Source organism: Carcharodon carcharias, chromosome 28 (genome assembly GCF_017639515.1).
Source record: "Carcharodon carcharias isolate sCarCar2 chromosome 28, sCarCar2.pri, whole genome shotgun sequence".
Lineage (NCBI taxonomy): Eukaryota > Metazoa > Chordata > Chondrichthyes > Lamniformes > Lamnidae > Carcharodon > Carcharodon carcharias.
This window is the reverse complement of record NC_054494.1, coordinates 14,532,511-14,552,631: the sequence shown is the minus strand read 5'-3', so window position 1 is coordinate 14,552,631 and position 20,121 is coordinate 14,532,511.

Genomic DNA, 20,121 nt, shown 5'->3' with positions numbered 1-20,121 from the left:
TCAATAACTAAGAAGCCATGAGTTCATGCCCCACCAAGCCAACTTGTGAAACTGAATTCCGTGGGCAGCGTTTTCCCTGTCGGCAGGGCCCTATCGTCTACGTGCAAAATGACGGGCGGTGACATCGGGCGTGGGTCCTGACATCACCGAGCGCCATTTAGATTGTCAGCTCAGCGGGCGCGCAGCCAACTCGGCTGTGTGCCCGCCCAACTGTCAAAGGCCTGTTACAAACTAATTAACTCAATTTAATGAGCTGCCCGTCCAGCCTTAAGGTTGGCAGGGGGACAGGTGAAGAGCCCAGGGGGCTTTCGCATTTTTCATGAAAACTCATCCACGGGTGGGATGAAGTTTCATGAACTGTTTTAAAATCGAATAAAAATTAAACATTTATTCTTTGACATGTCCCGGCTCATGTGATAGTGTCACATGAGGGGACAAGTTTCCAAAGTTTAAAAATCCTTTATTTTAAAGTTTAAGACTGAAACAAATCTCCCTGAGGTACCTCCGTGCCTCAGGAAGATCCCTGCACTCTTCAGTATATCAGATCATTTGCAGGATGGCACCAGACAAACAGCCATGAAAACATCTGGATCGCCATGAAACCCAACTGCTTCACTCATGCCCTTATGAGATGAGAGGTTGGCAAATTTACCCAGTCTGGCCTATATTTTATTCCATTTCCATACAACAAGGTTAACACTAAATGACCCATTCTGTTACATAGGGTTACATAGAAGATAAAGTACAGAAGCAGGCCATTCAGCCCTACTTGAACCTCCTCCATCTTTTCTCTTCTAAATTTACCATCAAAACTCTCTGTTCGCTTCTCCCTCAAATGCTTGTCTAGCCTTTCCTCAAATGCACCTATACTTATTGCTTCAGGTAGCGAGTTCCACATTCTCACTACTCCTGGGGTAAAGAAGCTGCTTCTGAATTCCCTATTGGATTTCTTGGTCACAGAGTCTTAGAGTCACTTACAGCACAGAAAGAGGCCATTCAGCCCTTCAAGTCCATGCTAGTTTTCTGTAGAGCAATTCAGTCAGTCTCATTCTCCTATTCTTAACCCGTAGCTCTGTCAATTTATTTCCCTCTAGTGCCATTCAATTTCATTTTGAAATCATTTATTGTCTCCACTTCCACCACCTCATGGGGCAGTGGCTTCCCGGTCATTACCCCTCGCTACATAATAAAGTTCTCCCTTACATCCCCCCTGCATATCTTTCCCAAAACCTTAAAGCCCCCGAAGATGTTGAAGATTCTATGGCCGTACGTGAAAAGGATGAAAGCAGAATCTGGATGTTCTGATCAATATTCCTCCCTCCACCAACATCACTAAGCGACCAAAAATGGACTCACTGCTAATTCAGTTCATGACTCTCTCTGGGCTCTCGCTGGCTGCCTTCAGAGTGCTCAAACAAAAAGAGCACTCCCCAAATGAATTGACTATCTTATATTGATGGCCTCAAATTCATGCTCTTCCCCACAGGAGGAAATATTTTCTCCGTATCCACTCCATCAAAAGCTTTCCCAATTATTAAGACCTCAGTTAGGTCAACCCTCAGCCTTCTTTTATCCAGAAGGAATGAGAGTCAGCCTGGTATGTAAACCCACATATTTCTGGTATCCTTGTAAATCTTCTCTGAAGCCTCACCTATGTTTCTTGCACATTTTTATAATATGTGCAAATCATTGTAAATAGTTGCTAGAGCGCAAAGAGAAAGCCAATCACCAACTTCCCAAGGCAACTAGGAATGAGGAATAAGTGCAACCTCACTGGTCTTGCCCACATCCAAAGAATATATGTATAAAACAACATTAAAGCATTCAGAGGTAAGTTTCTGATTCAGCAGAGGATAGAGGATGGGTACAGGCCAAGAAACTGGTTACAATGGGTCAGTAAATAAGAGTTAGGTGAGAGATCAGCAACCGCCCTTGACAGTCTGGCAGTCTGGCAGAAATTTCTAGGCTGTCTAGGGAAATGTCCCTATGAGCTTGCAACATGAACCTGAGCAGCCAGACACTGTGAAACTGGAAAAGCCTCTCGGAGTCTCAGGCATTTAAAAAAAAAAAGCAGACAGTTGTGAAAATCAGGTTCAGGTCACACCATGTCACTGACGAGACCTGCAGATGAACTAAATCCAGGCAGTTCTACCCTACCGAAAAAATCCAATGGAGAAAGATCCATATTACACAACAAGTGTAAACATAACAGTCATTTTGCATTAACCGAGAGTAATGCAAGGAGATGGGAAAAGGAACCCGATATGGATTTTAGGGAGTAAATTAAAAATCCAGAGATCAAGTGTAGCTCTACCATTGCAAAGGATTTAAATAGAATAGCTTTGCGCGGGTTAATCCTTTCGGGTTTAAATTTCTCATGAACAGCAACTTGTATTTATATCGGGCCTTTAACATAGTAGAACATCCCAAGGCAGTTCACAGGAGTGTAATTGGACAGGAATTTAACACCAAGTCACAGAACGAAATACCAGAGAAAGTGTCCGAAAGCTTTTGACAAGTGTCTATGATCACTGTCCATTTAGGGTGAATGCAGTGCTAACACATTGGACAAGGAGCTGACTTAATACTCTTTCTCTACGTCTTAACTTTCACAGAGTCATGCAGTGAAGGAGGCCATTTTACCCAACACACGATGAATGGAGGACCCTGGGAAGTACCGAGGATCAGAGGGACCTTGGTGTGCATGTCCACTGGTCTCTTAAGGTAGCAGGACAGGTAGATAAGGTGGTTAAGAAGGCATATGGGATACTTGCCTTTATTAGCCAAGGCATAGAATATAAGAGCAGGGAGGTTGTGCTGGAATTGTTTAAAACACTGGTTAGGCCACAGCTAGAGTATTGCGTGCAGTTCTGGAATCCACATTATAGGAAGGATGTGATTGTACTAGAGAGAGTGCAGAGGAGATTTACCAGGATGTTGCCTGGGCTGGAGAGTTTTGGTTATGAGGAGTAATTGGATAGACTGGGGTTATTTTCCCTGGAGCAGAGGAGATTGAGGGGGACATGATTGATGTGTATAAAGTTATGAGGGGCATAGATAGGGTAGACAGGAAGGAACTTTTCCCCATGGTGAAGGGATCAATAACCAGGGGGCATAGATTTAAGGTAAGGGGCAGGAGGTTTAGAGGGGATGTGAGGAAGAATTTTTTCACCCAGAGGGTGGTGGGAATCTGGAACTCACTGCCTGAAAGGGTGGTAGAGGCAGAAACCCTCATAATATTTAAGAAGTATTTGGATATGCACTTGCAATGCCATGGCATACAAGGCTGTGGGCCTAGTGCTGGAAAATGAGATTAGAATAGTTAAGTTCTTGTTTGACTGGCACAGACTCGATGGGCCAAAGGGCCTTTTTCTGCGCTGTAGACCTCTATGACTCTGTGACCTGTTCTAAGTAAATAAAATCAACATAGGCTGTTGGAGTGGAGGCTGATCCTGGCCTTAATAATGTATACATTCCCAGCTAGGAATTCATGCCTGATGATCAGGAGCAGGTTCATGATCCCAGAGCCCAGCCCAAAATTCCCCTCAACCAACTAGCCAACTGTAACTATACTACTGCAACTGGTCTGCATTGGCTAACTCAGCACAGACTGGGGAATGAAACCTAAGACCGTCCCAATCCACGAGGCTCATTGATGACAATTAGAAGAATCATCGAATGGTAGCAACACAGAAGGAGGTCCACTGTACTTGTGCCAGCTCTCCATGACCACCACTCAGCCAGTCCTGTTCCCCTGCTTTTCCCCCACAGCCTTGCGAAGGCTTTTCTTTTCAGATAATTATCCACTTTCCTTTTGAAAGCCAGGGTTGAATCTGCCTCCATCACCCCGCACCAAATACAAAGGGTGGAATCATCCGGTTCCCTTGGCGGTGGGCATCATGGCGGCCGGCGGGGAGACAATATGGCAAGAAGGCCAAAAATCAGGTTCAAGCCGCCACACGTCGAGAACCTAATTTCAATACTTTAGCATCTCATTATAAGCCCTGCTCGCCGGAATTATCCCCCCACGCCAGAGCATGCAGGCAAGATTTGCGGGGGATGATGAGGAGATGCAGTGAGGACAGTCCCGACATCCTTATCTTGCATCTGTGAACGTTTGACTCCTGTGTGGCTAATGGCAGCGCACATACCCTCAGTGCTCAGGCTCACGTCATGGAGACACAGCGGAGGCTCTTGATTCCAGGATGATGATGATGATGACATGCAGTAAGGACACTCCATAGATCTTTGCATTGTCTCTGTGAATGTCTGACTCCTGTCTGGCTGAGGGCAGCTCGCTTGCACTCTGTGATCATGGAGACACAGCCGTGAAACTTTAAATGCATCTGATCCTTTGCCAGCCTTCAGTGGCTGTCCCCTTCAGGAGCACAGCGTCACCGGTCACAGATGCTGAAGAGATGGGGGCCAGCCCCCACCTCAAAGATGCAGAGAGCACAGAGAGAGAGAATGATGGAACTCAGTGACGCCTGCCTATGAAATTCTTCCAGCAATGACAAGAACTGTCGAGGTGCAGGCATCAGTAATGTATCCAGTGAGTGTGAAGCTGGACCATCACTTTGGTCTGAAGGTTACACACTGCACAGGGAAGAAGCCCTGGACTGAGACTTTATCTTGTGCAGGAACCAAGGTTTCACGTCTGAGTGACACAAACACTGTTTATCATAACAAGGAGCCATAGGCAAGGAGACATTCTTGGGAGTTTATTTACCACATGAATATTATGTACAAGTGACCAACACCCGCACCCAGGCTGTGCAACTACATCTTGTTAACCTTCCTAACCCTGTCACTACATCTTAGTGCTCCCCCGACATTCACATTGGATGTGCAGGCCGCCTGCTGACTGCTACGCCCTGTCTGTGATGACCTTGGCGGGCAAACTCTGGAGGGCCGAGACCTGGATGGCCCCGGCCTTCTTCAGCTGTGGGCCAGCTGCACCTCCTTGGACTATTGAGCTGAAGCTGCATATGTCACAGGAAGAAGGGATTTGGATCGGCCAGACATTCCTGGGGTCACTTGGGGTGGATGGCCCTGGGGGTCAAGCTGCTGGTCCTCCCTCCTATGGGTGCCCAACAGCCCCTGGCTGACTCTTTGAGGAGAAAGGGAAGTTGAAGTGAGATCAAGCTGCCCCACATCCCTCTCGCGTTGACACTGTTAGAGGCCAACTATGGCATCAGTGATGGAGTTCCAGTGCAGTCCCGGATGTCCTGGACTAAGGTCTCCATGATGGCCGCCATCATACCAGTGTTGACCTCAGTGCATTGGCATGCCAGCGCTATCTCCTCAGAATGAACGTGATGGATGCCTCCATCATGCCCTGCAATCTGAGGAGTGCAGTGGACATCCCTTCCTGATGTTCCCGAGCTTGCCTTTGCAGCTCCAGTAACCGAGGTATGACCGAGTCCAGAGGCTCCTCATCTGACTCGGACTCAGCAAATATCTGGCCTCCAGCAGTCCTCCGAGTGCCAGGGACCTGGGAAGTCCCTGCCTCTACCTGCTGTGGATCAGACAGTGCGTTGCGCTCATCAGATTGTGATCCTGAGGCTACTCTAAAGCTAGGTCCCACCGAGGTGTGTGTCTCTGTGCTGGTGGAGGGTGTGGGCGAGCACTGTGACGGGTCTTCAATTAGGATGTCATCATGTTCTTCTTCCGAGGTGTCTTCAGGGGTTGAGTCAAGGGCCTGGGTCGTGGACCCCCTCGGTTGCTTCCCAGATGTGCCTGTGAAACCTCCAAGAATACGTCCAAACAGAGTTGGCAATTGTTAGCATTCCTGGACGCAACTTATACTGATTCTCCCTTGAACGCTTAGTAGTGGAAGTCTGAGGAGAAAAAAAGGCCTAAATGCAACCATGACAGCTGCCAATTGACAGGGAGAGCATAGTTTGTGTCCAGTTTAAAGTACTTTCTATACTCAGCTCTAGATTGGTTCTTGGGTGGACAGACCTGACAGGCCACAGAGGACAGAGAGGACAGACAATGACATTGCCAGCCCTGCTTCCCAGCCTCAAGTACAGCACCTCTTAATGAAGGAAGAATTTAACCAGCAGTGAACCAACCAAGAATCCCTGCTATATACCCCTCTTTGCTCAGAACCTGAAGCCTTCCTTACAAACTCTTCCCTGCTGCACCCTTTACATCTCTTCCCCTTCCACCCTAGATCGGATATTTTAATCGCTTGATGATTATTTGTGACCTCTTTTCCATTCTTTCATTTCTCGACCCTTACCTACTCCGCATAATTTCCCTCCAATCATGTTTGCTAATTGCATATCAGCCAAACCCACGCCGCTGTAATATCTCCTGTTGTCTGGCCTTAGCAAATCGGTGGCACTCTCATCTCTAAGTCGCAAGTTTGTAGATTCAAGTCCCACTCCAGCGACTTGAGCTCATAATCTGGGCTGCTACTTCAGTGCAGTACTGAAGGGGTGCTGCACTGTTAGAGGTGTCTCAGGTACCGAATCTTCCCTCTCAGGTGCTCGGCGCATTTTGAAGAAGAACTGGGGAGTTTTCCCAGTGTCCTGGCCAACATGGAATGGAATTAACCACCATGACTAGAATAGGTTAACTGGTCATTTATTGCAGTTTATGTAACATTGCCATGTACAAATTGCCTGCCATATTTCCTAAAGTGACTACACTTTAAAAGTATTTCCTTGGTTGTACATTGCGTTGGGACATCTTAGGTTATGAAAGGCACTATATTAATGCAAGTTCTTGTTTATCGACACATCTTTCTCTCATGTTCTGCAAATAATGGCTGAGATTTTCCAGTCCCACTCATGGTGCTGGAAAATTTGATGGTCCAGCCAAATTCCATTGACTTAGGGTGGGAATTCCTGGTCCAGCAGCAGGTGAGGCTGGAAAATTCCGGCCAACGAGACTAGTTTCTCTTTGTATGTCATACCTTTGTATGTTACACCTGGTTACATTGCACGTACAAACATTACTGTTTCACCTTATTTATTTTCTGCATTGAATGACTCTTTTCTTTAAAGAGAGAGATGAATGAGTATTTTAGAAGGATCTGCTGATAGGGTCAACAAAATAGGGTGGGAGGAGGCTCATGTGAAGCATAAACAGCTGCAAGCAGTTGGGCTGAACAGCCTGATAAGTTCTGTCTAATTCTAGGCAATAATTTATACAAAAAGGTCCCTTGTAACCTTTACAATCACTTAAATGTAAATGAACTTAATCTAAGATTCAAAGAATAAACAGCAATGGACATGTATCCTGTTCTGATAAACGATGCAGTGCAATGCAGGCTTTGAATGTACCGACTGAATATAAGTGGTTGCTTTGCCCGATGTGATCTGTGCCAAATTCTACTTGTGGGTTCACTCTCCCTCCACCTTTCTCTCTACTTACCCCACCAAAATCCTTTAATCATCTTAAACTCCTCAATTAGATCACCCCATTCATGTTCTTTACTACAGGAGATTAAGGGGTGATCTTATGGAAGTGATTAAGATGATTAAAGGATTTGATGATGTAGAGAGAGGGAAACTATTTCCTCTAGCAGGGGAGTGCAGTACAAAGGGACATTACCCTGAAACTAGAGCGAGACCTAGCTAGAGCTAGGGTGAGGCCAGGAAGGACTTATTCATATAAAGCATCGCAGAAATCTCGGACTCTCGCCCCCAAAATGTTGTTGAGGCTTTGTGGGAAGGGGGGAAGAGGTGGGACTCATTTGAAAATCTTGAAATTGAGATCGATAGTGTTGATAAAGGTATCAAGGGGGTAGGGTTGCCAACTGTGATTAAATGTATTTCTGGAGGTTTCATCCCATGATCTGCCCCCACACTCCAGCCATTAGTTGGCCAACACATCCATCCCTGTGATGTACTGCCCTCCTACGCCAACTGGAAAACAAAAAGGCTCATTACCCAATTGGATGATGCTTGACTGTCAGCCAAACAACTTTCAATATTTTTTTATAAGAGCAAAATACTGCGGATGCTGGAAATCTGAAATAAAAACAGAAAATGCTGGAAAAGCTCAGCAGATCTGGCAAGAGAAACATCTGTGGTGAAACAGAGTTAACGTTTCAAGTCCATACATCTCTTCTTCAATATTTTTATTACCTGGTGAAGAGAAATGTTCAAAGAAAATGACAAATAAATATTTTTTAATGCCCTGATGATGTTTCTCCAGGGCTGCACACACAGCAATTCCTGGAGACTTCAGGCCGATCTTGGAGGTGTTGGCAACCCCTACAAGGGATAAGGAGATAAGGTATGTAGGTGGAGTTAAGATACACATCGGTACGATCCAAGTCGAATGGCAGAACAGGCTCAAGGGGCTGAATGTCCTGTTTGTCTATCCTCAGTTTCAGTTTATGATCACCATCTGTTGGATCAGTAGATTCTATGCTGCAAAACATTTTGTAAGGGAAGTGAAGTAGGCCAGGATAACCTTACATTTCTGGCACTGGTTTCTGCCCAGACTAGCAGGATTGCACAAGTTACTAACAGACTAAGGTAGGAAAACAGTCCCAAGTGGTCAGACCCACATTTGCTTGGACAGAATGCACAGTCATGTATTGTTTCAATACAAGCACTGAATCCTTTATTTGGCATCTCAAAATCTGGAAGGAGCTGAAAGCCAGCTACCTTCGAAGCTGGTGCCCTGGGTGGGTATTTGAATAAAACCCTTTTATTCTTTATTTTTTTCATACTTTATTTAACGTACTATAAGAACATGTTAGGCCTAGGATCCAAAATCCGTAAAATCCCTAAATCCGGCACACATCCAATCCCAAGCTTCCCCGGGCAACGGGTACAGTACCTGTAGTTGTTTATATCTCAATTTGAGGAAAACAGGTTTTCGTTAAAGATCTGGATTCTAGTTGTTATAATCTGAGCTTTTTTTAAAACACCTTTTTCTAATGTGAATGGATAACTTGAAGTTTTGTAAGCAGACATGACTACCCAAAAACTATATCTGTCTGCCTTGCACAGAAATTGGAAGTTATGCTTTGTCTATAAAACAGTGATAAGGCCACAGCTGGAGTATTGCGTTCAATTCTGGGCACCGTTACCCTAAGGAAGAGTGTCAAGATCTTAGAGAGGGTGCAGAGGGAGATTTACTAGAACAGTACCTGGGATCAGGGGCTTTGGTTAATTGGAGGGATAGGAGAAGCTGGGGTAGCTTTCTGGGAGAGGTGAAAGTTTAGGGGAGATATGATAGAAGTGTTCAACATCACAAATGATTTTGATGGAGTTAATAAAGAGAATGGCCGGTAACCGAGGGACACAGGTTTAAGGTGATTGGCAAAAGGGCCAAAAGTGAAATGAGGAAACTGGGTTTTTTTTTACACAGTGAGCTGTTCTCAATGCACTACCTGAAAGGATGGTCTGGCTCCATGTTTAAGTTCCAAGTAATTTAATATTAGCATTGAACAATCTGATCCCTTTATTAAATTGGTGCACCGGAATTTGATAGTCGCAAGGTCAGTAATAATATTGACTGTGTGATTTGCACCACAAAAATCTCAAGGGAGACACTTATGTTAAAGCAGACAGTATTTACTTTGACCTAAAGTTATAACAGTAACAATTTCAGGGAGGTCATTCCTATTGGAGACATTTTGCACCCGATGTAGAGAAAGCTGCTTCTGCTATTTTCAGTCCTTCTCTCCACTTCAGTTTCTGTTATTATTTTCCTTTCACTGCTGGGTGGCATGGGCAGCCTCTGCAGTCTAAACAAGGGCTTATTTTTGTCGATCTGAATAACATGTTTAAGCAAGGACAGCTTGTTAGAGACAAAAGGTAAGTACTAATTGGGTCAATGGCCTCACTCAAGTTTCTGGAAGGAACTTCAGTGATTGTGTTCTTCCAGAATCACAGCAGCATTCGGTCTCACTGTGTTAAAGGTCTGACAAGAATTTATCTTCCTTTCATTTGACGCACGAGTTTATAAATAAAGGATTTGCCCAGAATTCTCAACTCAATGTCACTAGGGATACATAAACAGAACTATTCACACCACTCCGCCCACACACAATTAAAAAAACAAAATATTTCAGGCGTTGGAAATCTGAAATATAAACAGAAAATGCTCAACAGGTCATGCAGCATTTGATACATATAGTTTTGTTGCCCTCCCTCCCTCATTCTCAATTTTTCAGTTGTCTTTCTTGAAGATGGCTGCACCTATATTCTGCCAGTCAAATTCTTACCTAGCTGTCAATCATTCTGCTTATTTACCTCTTCACAATTTTAGCCATTCAATGCCCTCTTTTCTCTATGGAATATGCTCCGTTAATGTCTCCCTCTTACTTTTCCTCATCCTTTGCAGCCTCCACCAAATGGTGGATCACCATTCTTTTCATCAAACACATCTTCTCTCCTGTTTCATTCTCAGTGTCTTGGGACTGGACAAAACACCACATTCCAACAATGTGAGTTCATCCTGTTTGGCATGAGGCCTGTATAAAAACAACACACAATGCAGCCTGCAGATAACTATAACTTCAAAAGGTGTGGTGGAGAGCAGCATACATCTGCTTATTTAACTGCATGTGAACAGAACCTTACAAAGTGAAGATTCTATGGCTAACTTTCTTCGCTTTGTGAAATTATAATGAATACAGATTTGTCACTATAAAAAGACAGTCATTATTCGTAACAGTTTGACCTATGTTGGCCTTTATTACAAGAGGATTTTAGAATAGGAGTATTGACTTGCTGCAATTATAAAGCACCTTGGTGAGACCACACCTGAAGTATTGTGTGCAGTTTTGGTCTCCTTACCTAAGGAAATATATACTTGTCACAGAGGGAGTGCAACGAAGCTTCACTAAATTAATTCCTGAGATGGAGGGATTGTCCGACGAGGAAAGATTATATAGACTAGGCCTTTATTCACTGCAGTTTAGAGGAATGAGAGGTGATCTCGTTCAAACATACAAAATTCTTATAGGGCTCAACAGGGTAGATGCAGGAAGGATGTTTCCCCTGGCTCAGTGGGGGTTGTTGTTAGGGGTGGGGGGGGGGGGGGCCTCCAGAACCAAGGCACACCATCTCAGAATAAGGGGAAGGTCATTTAGGACTGAGATTAGGAGGAATTTCTTCACTCAGAAGGTGGTGAATCTTTGGAATTCTCTGCCCCAGAGGGCTGTGGAGTGTCAGAATATGTTCAAGACTTAGATCGATAGATTTCTACGTATTAAAAACATCAAGGGATATAGGGATAGTGCAGGAAAATGGCATTGAAGTAGAAGATCAACCATGATCTCATTGAATGGTGGAGCAGGCTCGAAGGGCTGAATGGCCATTCCTGTTCCTATTTCTTATGGTCTTACATTCTTATGACCCCTTAGATGTGGCAGCCAATTAATATTCAGTTCCATAGACCAATATCAAACAAGGCATGTAATTGGCAGCTGATGTAATACCACTTGTCTTGTGATACAATACAAAACAGGTTTCTAGCCCTAAGATTTGCAACACATTATTGTTCTCAAGTTAGGATAGAAGGTATACAAATTTAGCACAGTATTTTGTTCTGCTGCAGAATCTTTGCTTCTATGCAAATTTCTTTCTGGTAATAAATTTGACTTGTTGTTTTAGCCTGAAGCCTGCAGTCTGATGGCATGGTTTTAACACATCTATTGGAGTGCCGGGCAAATAACCCACATGACATGCCAGGTGAAGTAACTCAGTAAAAGTCAAACTTGTTCACCCTGCAGCAGCTCACTCCCATCCACAGCAAACATAATGGTGTCAGCTTCTGATCACAGGAGGTGCAGCTCTCTCTATGGAAACTGCAATGGTGTTGCAAATAAAAAAAAGGGGAATTGAGGAAAGCAGGCTGAATTGTAGTACAATGGCGTGCAATAGCAGAGCCTGTAAACATCAGAACATTGGATTGACGTTAGTAGCTGATGCTGTCAGAATGAAATGCACATACATTCCCTCTGCCTTGGTTGCAAAGCAGAAAATGGGTGAGTTTTGGCGTTTGAACATGAAGAGGCCAAATACTTGAAATGAGATGGGCGTGCATGGAAAAATTAGACTTAAAATTGAAATATGGTTCGGCAAGCAACTCCAGCCTACATGCTCGAGGGGGAGGAACCTGCTTTATTCCGGATTGGATCCCATTCAGAGGAGGTTGGAAAGTACCAATGGAGTGGAGGGTGGGGGAAGGTTAGTGGTATTGGCCAGGACATGAGCAGATCTTCCACCAACCACCTTGCGTCAAGGGTCCATGGTTGAGGACTTACCCACACCGAGTACGCTAATGACCCCCTTCACCACAGTTTGAGAGAATGACTGGGGATTGTGGGGGTTTCTGCTCCACAGCACTCGCTTTGGTAGAGGAATACAGCCCTCCCAAGATTTCAGGTAAAAGGTTCACAGCACACGATTGCAAAACCTCAATATTTTAGGGCTTTGTACTGAAGGTTCCTTCACTCATAAATCACTTATCTTATGATAGCATTGCTGTTTTTCAATATCTGCACCGGGGCAGGAAAAAACAAGACACAACCAGATGAAAATAATTAAGATAAAATAGATGAAGTAATCAAAATAATTGCTCAGCAACACAGCCATCAACAAAATTTCAAAGATGCCAGCCAGAAAGGTCAATAAATTTTACAACCAATGTTCTATGTTATTTTATGTAGGCATAGACATCAATCTCAGTAATGAATAACGGAGTGATGTAATGATATAGAATGCACTTTGATCCATATTCCCTCATGATTCAGAGTTAATGCATCGTGGCAGCTTGAATAAGCATCTGGGGGATCTCTCAGAGTCTTTGGAACTCTCTCAGAGAGATTGAGTCGGTTAGGATTATATTCGCTGGAGTTCAGGAGAATGAGGGGGGATCTCATAGAAACCTATAAAATTCTAACAGGACTAGACAGGGTAGATGCAGGAAGGATGTTCCCGATGGTGGGGGAGTCCAGAACCAGGGGTCACAGTCTGAGGATACGGGGTAGACCATTTAGGACTGAGATGAGGAGAAATTTCTTCACCCAGTAAGTGGTGAGCCTGTGGAATTCGCTACCACAGAAAGTAGTTGAGGCCAAAACATTGTATGTTTTCAGGAAAGAATTAGATATAACTCTTGGTGTGAAAGGGATCAAAGGATATGGAGAGAAAGTGGGAGCAGGCTATTGAGTTGGATGATCAGCCATGATCATTAAAAAAGGCGGAACAGGCTCGAAGGGCCGAATGGCCTACTCCTGCTCCTAGTTTCTATGTTTCTATGTTTCCTCAAAAGGCGGTAGAAGCAGAGTCTTTGAATATTTTTAAGGCTGAGTTGGATAGATTCTTGATTAACAAGGGGGTGAAAGGTTACCGGGGGTGAACGGTTACCGGGGGTAGGCAGGAATGTGGGGTTGAGGTTAATGTTCAGATCAGCCATGATCTTATTGAATGGCAGAGCAGGCTCGAGGGGCCGAGTGGCCTAATCCTGCTCCTAATTTGTATGTTTGTATGTCCTTAACAGCCAAGGAACCTAGAAATTGGACTGGGCCTAAATCTAAGGAGTCCAGTGCAAAGACCATGGTAAATTGGTCCACCAGCCTCAGTTGCTCATTCCCAGTGAGTTTCAGGCACCAGTTACGGTCCCAAAAGGCAGTTCTCCAACTCTAAGAGCAGCCAGCATAGCTGGCTTAGGACAGTCTGAGGGAGGGAATGGGGACAGGGTACAAAGAGTGGCTGGCAGCAGCCCCTGGATTTAATATGGGGCCAAGAGATTTTCTCCCACTCTCTCCGCCTTCACAATAAGGGAAGTAAAAAAAAATAAAGTTTGCCTTTATTTTTCGACTAATTTCAATTAATTATTAAATTAAAAAATCTGCCAGTTGAAAGCTATTCTCAGTAATTGTGACCACGAAAATATCATCGAACAATGTAAAAGCCTGTGGCCGGGATTTTCCGGCCCTGCTGGATGCCGGGATCCGTCCAGTCCCGCGGAAAGTCGATGGATTTTTGGCTGGGTCACCGCATCGCCTGCGGCAGCTCCCGCCATGGCAGGGCTGGAAAATCACCGGCTATATGGTTCACTAAAGCCCTCGGGGAAGGGAATCTACCATCCTTACCTGGCCTGGCCTTTATTATAAGGGTCTGGCACATACAGGGTTAATGTGGGACAGAGTGCTGTACCGCCCACAGAGCGATGGAAGAAGGCACATGACCTAGAGCCAGGGGTTAGTGTGGTGTTGAACAGAGACTGGTAAAGACCTAAGCACGGAGATGGCTCCCAGCCGGCACCCTTTACTGTACATGTGTAAAAGTGGTGTTGAACAGAGACTGGTCAAGACCTAAGCACGGAGATGGCTCCCAGCCAGCACCCTTTACTGTACATGTGTAAATAGTTCTACTTCTTAACAAAGGCTTGCAGTTAACTTACTGAAGACTATGAAGACGTCAATGACACCATGCTGTAACCAACATCTTCGCAACATGATGGCAGCTCCCAATCAAAACCCTCAACCCCATTGAAATGCTGAAACAAGCTGAGATGCTAGAAGACTAAGAGAAAGCTTCAACGAAAGTTCTGAACTAAGAGAAGCTCACAAAAGGAACTGAAGATGCAGAGGATCTTTGCCAAACGTTCCAGAGGAAAGGCCTGGAAGCTGAAGGCAGAGATCTTTACTGCAGTAGAAGGCTCCATTGAATCCCTCTTGGAAGTCCAGCTTCAGAGCGCAGAGTCCACAGCATCTGCAAGGATGAGCTAAATCTTTTAAAGTTCCAGGCTACAGCCAGCCTTGACAACCATTTCCCTAATCCAGTGTCGGTGACATCGTTGAAGGAAAGCCCATCGCTACCACCCGATTCCCCAGTTGGAACCCCAACAGCTGACCTCCAAGCTCACAAGTTCAGAAAAAAATTAATTTTATAAACGTCTCACGAAGGTCACTACTGTCCAGCTCAGAAGGCAAAGATAACTTTAAATTCGAATGCCTCATTGCTCGTCATAGAAAAGCACAGAACGAAAGAAGCTGGCACACAGCCATTGCTCAGAATCTTCTTCAGGAAGTGCACCATCACCATTTTGAAGAGCCTGTCAAAACCAGCAAACGTGGGAAATCCCTTTGTCTCAGAGTCAACAGCGACGCTATCTTGAAAGCCTGTAAGCCCTTAAAGCTGCATAAGCAATTTTTTAAAATTTTAACATGGACCATAATTCAACACCTCCAACTCAGTTTAGACTCACCCAAGGCCCAGGCCAGTCACAAGATCAGGGCCTTTGGAGGAAACGATTTTTAAAATACAGCATCACTTCTGGTTTATATAAAAAGTCAAAAGAAGAGGTGAACACGCTGCTTTATTCCATAGGCCCAATTGCAGACAACATATTGTAAGACCAGGGTATTACCGAGTCATGTGCCAGATTCGAGGAGGTTTTAAAATGTTTTGACATTTATTTTAACTTGTGAAGCAATAAAACACTTGAGGGAGTTAAATTCAATAAGAGATTCCAACTGCCAGGGGAACGGTGTCAGTTCCTTCATCAATGATCTTGACAGGATGGTAGAGGAGTGTGAATACAGAGATTTAAAGTCTGAACTCATTAGAGTTAGAATAGTGGTGGGTGTGACAGACGATACACTCTCTGACCTCCGACAAGCTAAAGAAGACCTTACCCTGAACAAGGTGATCCAGATAGACTGTCTGAACACTGCAAGCAGGGGTTGGGAAAACATGCCACCACTTATAAAGGGGGAAATCAAAAATCAAAAATACCATTCTGTTTACGCACGGGTGGTGATAGGACAAATCAGGGCTGTTTAAATTAAACCCTCTCTTGTCTGTAACAGGAATTGGGAGCTCATGCCCATGAATGATTTATTTGTATGCGGCAAAATTTGGCCAAAGTGCACGAGATTCTGACCAGAGTCCAAATTTTAAAACGAGCCTGAAGCCAAAGAGGGAAAATTCAGTGGCTGAAGTTATCTATAAGATGAATACATGTACCACAACAATTTGCTTTTTTTAATCTCACATTAGAGCAACAGGATAAATAATACTGTAAAGATGGGTGTGAAAAAGGAAGTGAAACCTTAGCCTCCCTAAGTCTGGGCCCATTGGAATTTGTAGCCTTGAAAACACAGGTAAACGTTCCTCCTGAGGCCAAAAGGCCCAAGGTACTCCAAATACTTCGAGAATTTAGACCTCAGTCCGTATCCAGAACCGATTGGAGAATCAGAACCATAAACCGATTGGAGACCTGTACCCAAGATCTTTTTTTTTATTCGATCTTGAGATGTGGGCATCATTGGCTGGGCCAACATTTATTGCCCATCTCTATTTGCCCTTGTTCAGAGGGCATTTAAGAGTCAACCACATTGCTGTGGTTCTGGAGTCATGTGTGGGCCAGACCAGATAAGGATGGCAGATTTCCTTCCCTAAAGAGCAATAGTGAACCAGATGGGTTTTTACAACAATCGGCAATGGTTGCATGGTCATTGTCAGACTTTTAATTCCAGACTTTTTTTAAATTCAAATTTCACCATCTGGCGTGGTGGGTCCCCAGAGCATTATCCTGGGTCTCTGGAATACTCCACTGACAATGCCACCGCCTCCCCAAGATAATTACCTTAGCCACAAAACGGCTGTTTGAGCTGGAAGGGAAGAGACTAGAGAGAGTGTTCCAGAAAAGAGAAAGAGAGAAAAAAGAACGAGGGAGAACGGGCTCACCTACAAAAGATGCTGGGGGTGAAATTAAAAGCTCAAGAAGAAGAAAGGGAATTCCAAAGGGAGATAGAAAGGAGGTGGGGGAAATTAGCTATATTACGGGGGAATGGCTTGGTGAGGTCCCAAGCGCTGTTCCCCAGAACAGTCCAGAGAGGCTGGGCAAACTGAACGATTTCAACAAAGCTCTGCAGTGTGGCAGAAGGCTGAAAAAAGTTCAGAGACCCTGCAGAGGGGCAAAAGGACCCATCAGGGGTAAGGTGGCTCAGGGAAAGTTACCTGGATTTAAAAAGGCTGAGTTTAGGCCAGTAAAATTCAAAGGGGTCAGGAAAATGGATTTTTAAAGAGATGAAAGGAGTGAGCTAGAGACCCAATGTTGCCAACACCTCCTTCTTTGCTAAATTAAACAGGGAACGGGTGCATCCCAAGGCAGCAAAACTGATAGTGAGGGAGCTGCCTCACACTGTCAAATAGCCACAGTAGAAGCTTTGCCAGCCCATGTGAACCAGGGTGTCCCAGAAGACATGGGCCTACATGGAGAAAGAAGAAAAGAAAGAAGCGACAAGGAGATGAGCACAAAGTACAGTCAACCTGCAAGAAACGATTTAGAGTAGCAGCAACCACTGATCAATGCAACAGCCAAAACAACCCAGACCGGTTCAACACAAAGGAATGGAAGAAAAGAATGAAAGCATACCCAAACAGCAGCCCAACCTTCAAGCCAACAGGAAGAACCAGAAACAACAGAGTCCATCACTCCTCCGACAGAATGGCAAATGAGATATGGAAGGGTTATACGGCCCCCAGATTGCCTGAACCTGTAAGTTCAAGGACTCGAAGAGGGTAGGTGGAGTAGTGAGAATGTTGTAATAATGCCAATAGAGTAATATTAATAATGTAGTTATAGCAATAATGTGGTATCAACAATGTAAATGTATGAGACTGATAATGCAAGACTTGAAGTAAGCTAATGTAACTCCATATACATTGGGTAAAGACTTGGAGGGGGTGGTGTAGTATAAGGGTCTGGTACATGCAGGGTTAATATGGGACTGAGTACAGTACTGCCAACACAGTGATGTAAGAAGGCACATGACCCAGACCCAGGGGTCAGTATGATAATGAACAGTGATGTGTAATGACCTAAGAATGAAGATAGCTCCTAGCCTACACCCTTTGCTACATGTGTAAATAGTTCCATTTGTTAATAAAGACTTACAGTTAACCTATTGAAAACTACAAAGACTTCTTTAAGAGACACCATCCTGTAACCAAACACCTTCCCAACATGGCCTACATGTGACTTCAGAACCACAGCAGTATGGTTGACTCTAAACTGCCCTCTGATGTGGTCTAGCAAGCCACTCAGTTGTCAAGGGTAATTAGGGATAGGCAACAAATGATGGCTCCAACATCCAACAAAAGACAAAAAAAGAGAAGCCTCTTGCAGTTCCTTTAAAGAAGGCTGATTTGACTGCTGAATGTCTTAAGTGACTAATCAGAGCAGGCCCAGCCCATCCTATGATCATGTGCAGAAAGAGCCTACAGGCTCCTAATTTACACATGCAAAGGGACCGAGACCTATCGCACCCTGGCTACCTACAGAGGAGCTTCACTCTGTACATAACCCGTGCTTTACTAGGTCTGGGGTGTTAACAGTGGGTTTCATTCCTCACCATCAACATCCCATCTTGATGGACATGAAGTAAAAACCACAAAATGAAACATTCCAGAGCATTCAGTCATATTTTCTGATTTCTGCTTTGCCCAGCTTTTGTGATTTTTCTTTTAAAGGAGCAGGCTCCCGAGAGAAAACAGGAACATCCTACCCTGAGAAACTCTAGTTAACACTGACAGGAAAGTCCTGTGGTAAAATGTGACAGCAGCTGTACAGACACCAGCAGGAAGGATTGCAATTTTTCAGAGTTTGGCTTTAACTGAACAATTAATATTAATCCAGCAAGAATGAACATGTTAGCAGCAGAGATGGTCGATGATATCATCATGATTCCCCTGTTGTATTATTGTGTTGTGTTTGCTCCTCTGCAAGGTGCCATGGTTCAAAGCACTCATTTCTGAGTCAAAATGTCATGGGTTCAAGCTCAGCTGCAGAACTGGAGAGTGTATTCTAGGCTGATATTCCCAGTGCAGTATTAAGGGAGTGCTGCACTGTTGGAGATGCTTCCTTTCTGGCATGTTCAACAGGCTGTCTGCTCAGGCAGATGTAAAAGATTCCATGGGACAAGACAAAAAGGACAGCTCAACACCTCGTCCTTGAGCCAGTGATTATCTGATCATTTGTCTCACTGTAGGACATTGCTGTGTGAAAACTGGCCATTAGTCGGCCAACACATCCATCCTTGTGACGCATTGCCTTCCTACGCCAACTGGATAGCAAAAAGACTCATTACCCAATTGGATAACGGTTGACTGTAAGCCAAACAGCCTTTTTCTTCCCTATTTTCAATATTTTTATATCTGGTAAAGAGAAATGTTCAAAGAAAATGACAAAAAAAGCCAATTATTTTTAATGTCCCAATGATTTTTCTCCAGGGTTGCACACAGCAGTGTCCTAGAGATTGATCTTCAATTCCTGGAGACTCCAGGCCAATCCTGGGGGGGGGAGTTGAAAACCTTGCATTATCTGGGGCTCAGTTAGGTAGGAACATAGGATCACAGAGATTAGGAACAGGAGTAGGCCGTTCAGTCTTTCAAGTCTGCTCCACCATTCAATAAGGTCATGGCTGATCTGATTGTGGTCTCGGACTCAACTCCACATTCCTGTCTGCACCCCAGAGCCCTGAACTCTGTTGCCAATCAGAAATCTGTCTAACTCTGCCCTGAATAAATTCAATCACTCCTGAAAGTTCCACTCCAGGGGTTTGAACACAAAATTGCTGACATTTCAGGACAGAACTGGGGGAGTGCTGCAAGGCCAGAGGTGCCATTTATCAGCTGAAAGCTTAAACCAAAGCAATGTTTGTTCTCTCAGGTGGATATGAAAGATCTCATAACATAATTCCGAAGAAAAGCAGAGGAGCTCCTCCCAATAACTTGACCAACTTATATTCTTTAACCAAAAGCTAGAAGTATGACTATCTGATTAGTATCACATTGATGATTGGGGGAACTTTCTGTACACAAATTGACGGCTGTGTTTCCCACATCACAATAGTGACGATACTACAAAAATATTTTGTTGGCTATATATATCTTGGGGCCGCCTGAGATCAGGAAAGGTGCTACACCTGAGATCAGGAAAGGTGCTATACAAATGCAAGTTGTATTCCTTGGAATATGGAAAAGTTTAAGGGACAATTTGATTGAGATTGATAGAATTTTGAAAGGAATTGAAAGGTTGGTAGACAGAAACTTTTACTGGTTGGGAAATTCCGGATAAGGGGACATTACCTTAAATACACAGTTAGGACTGAAGTTTAGGACCACT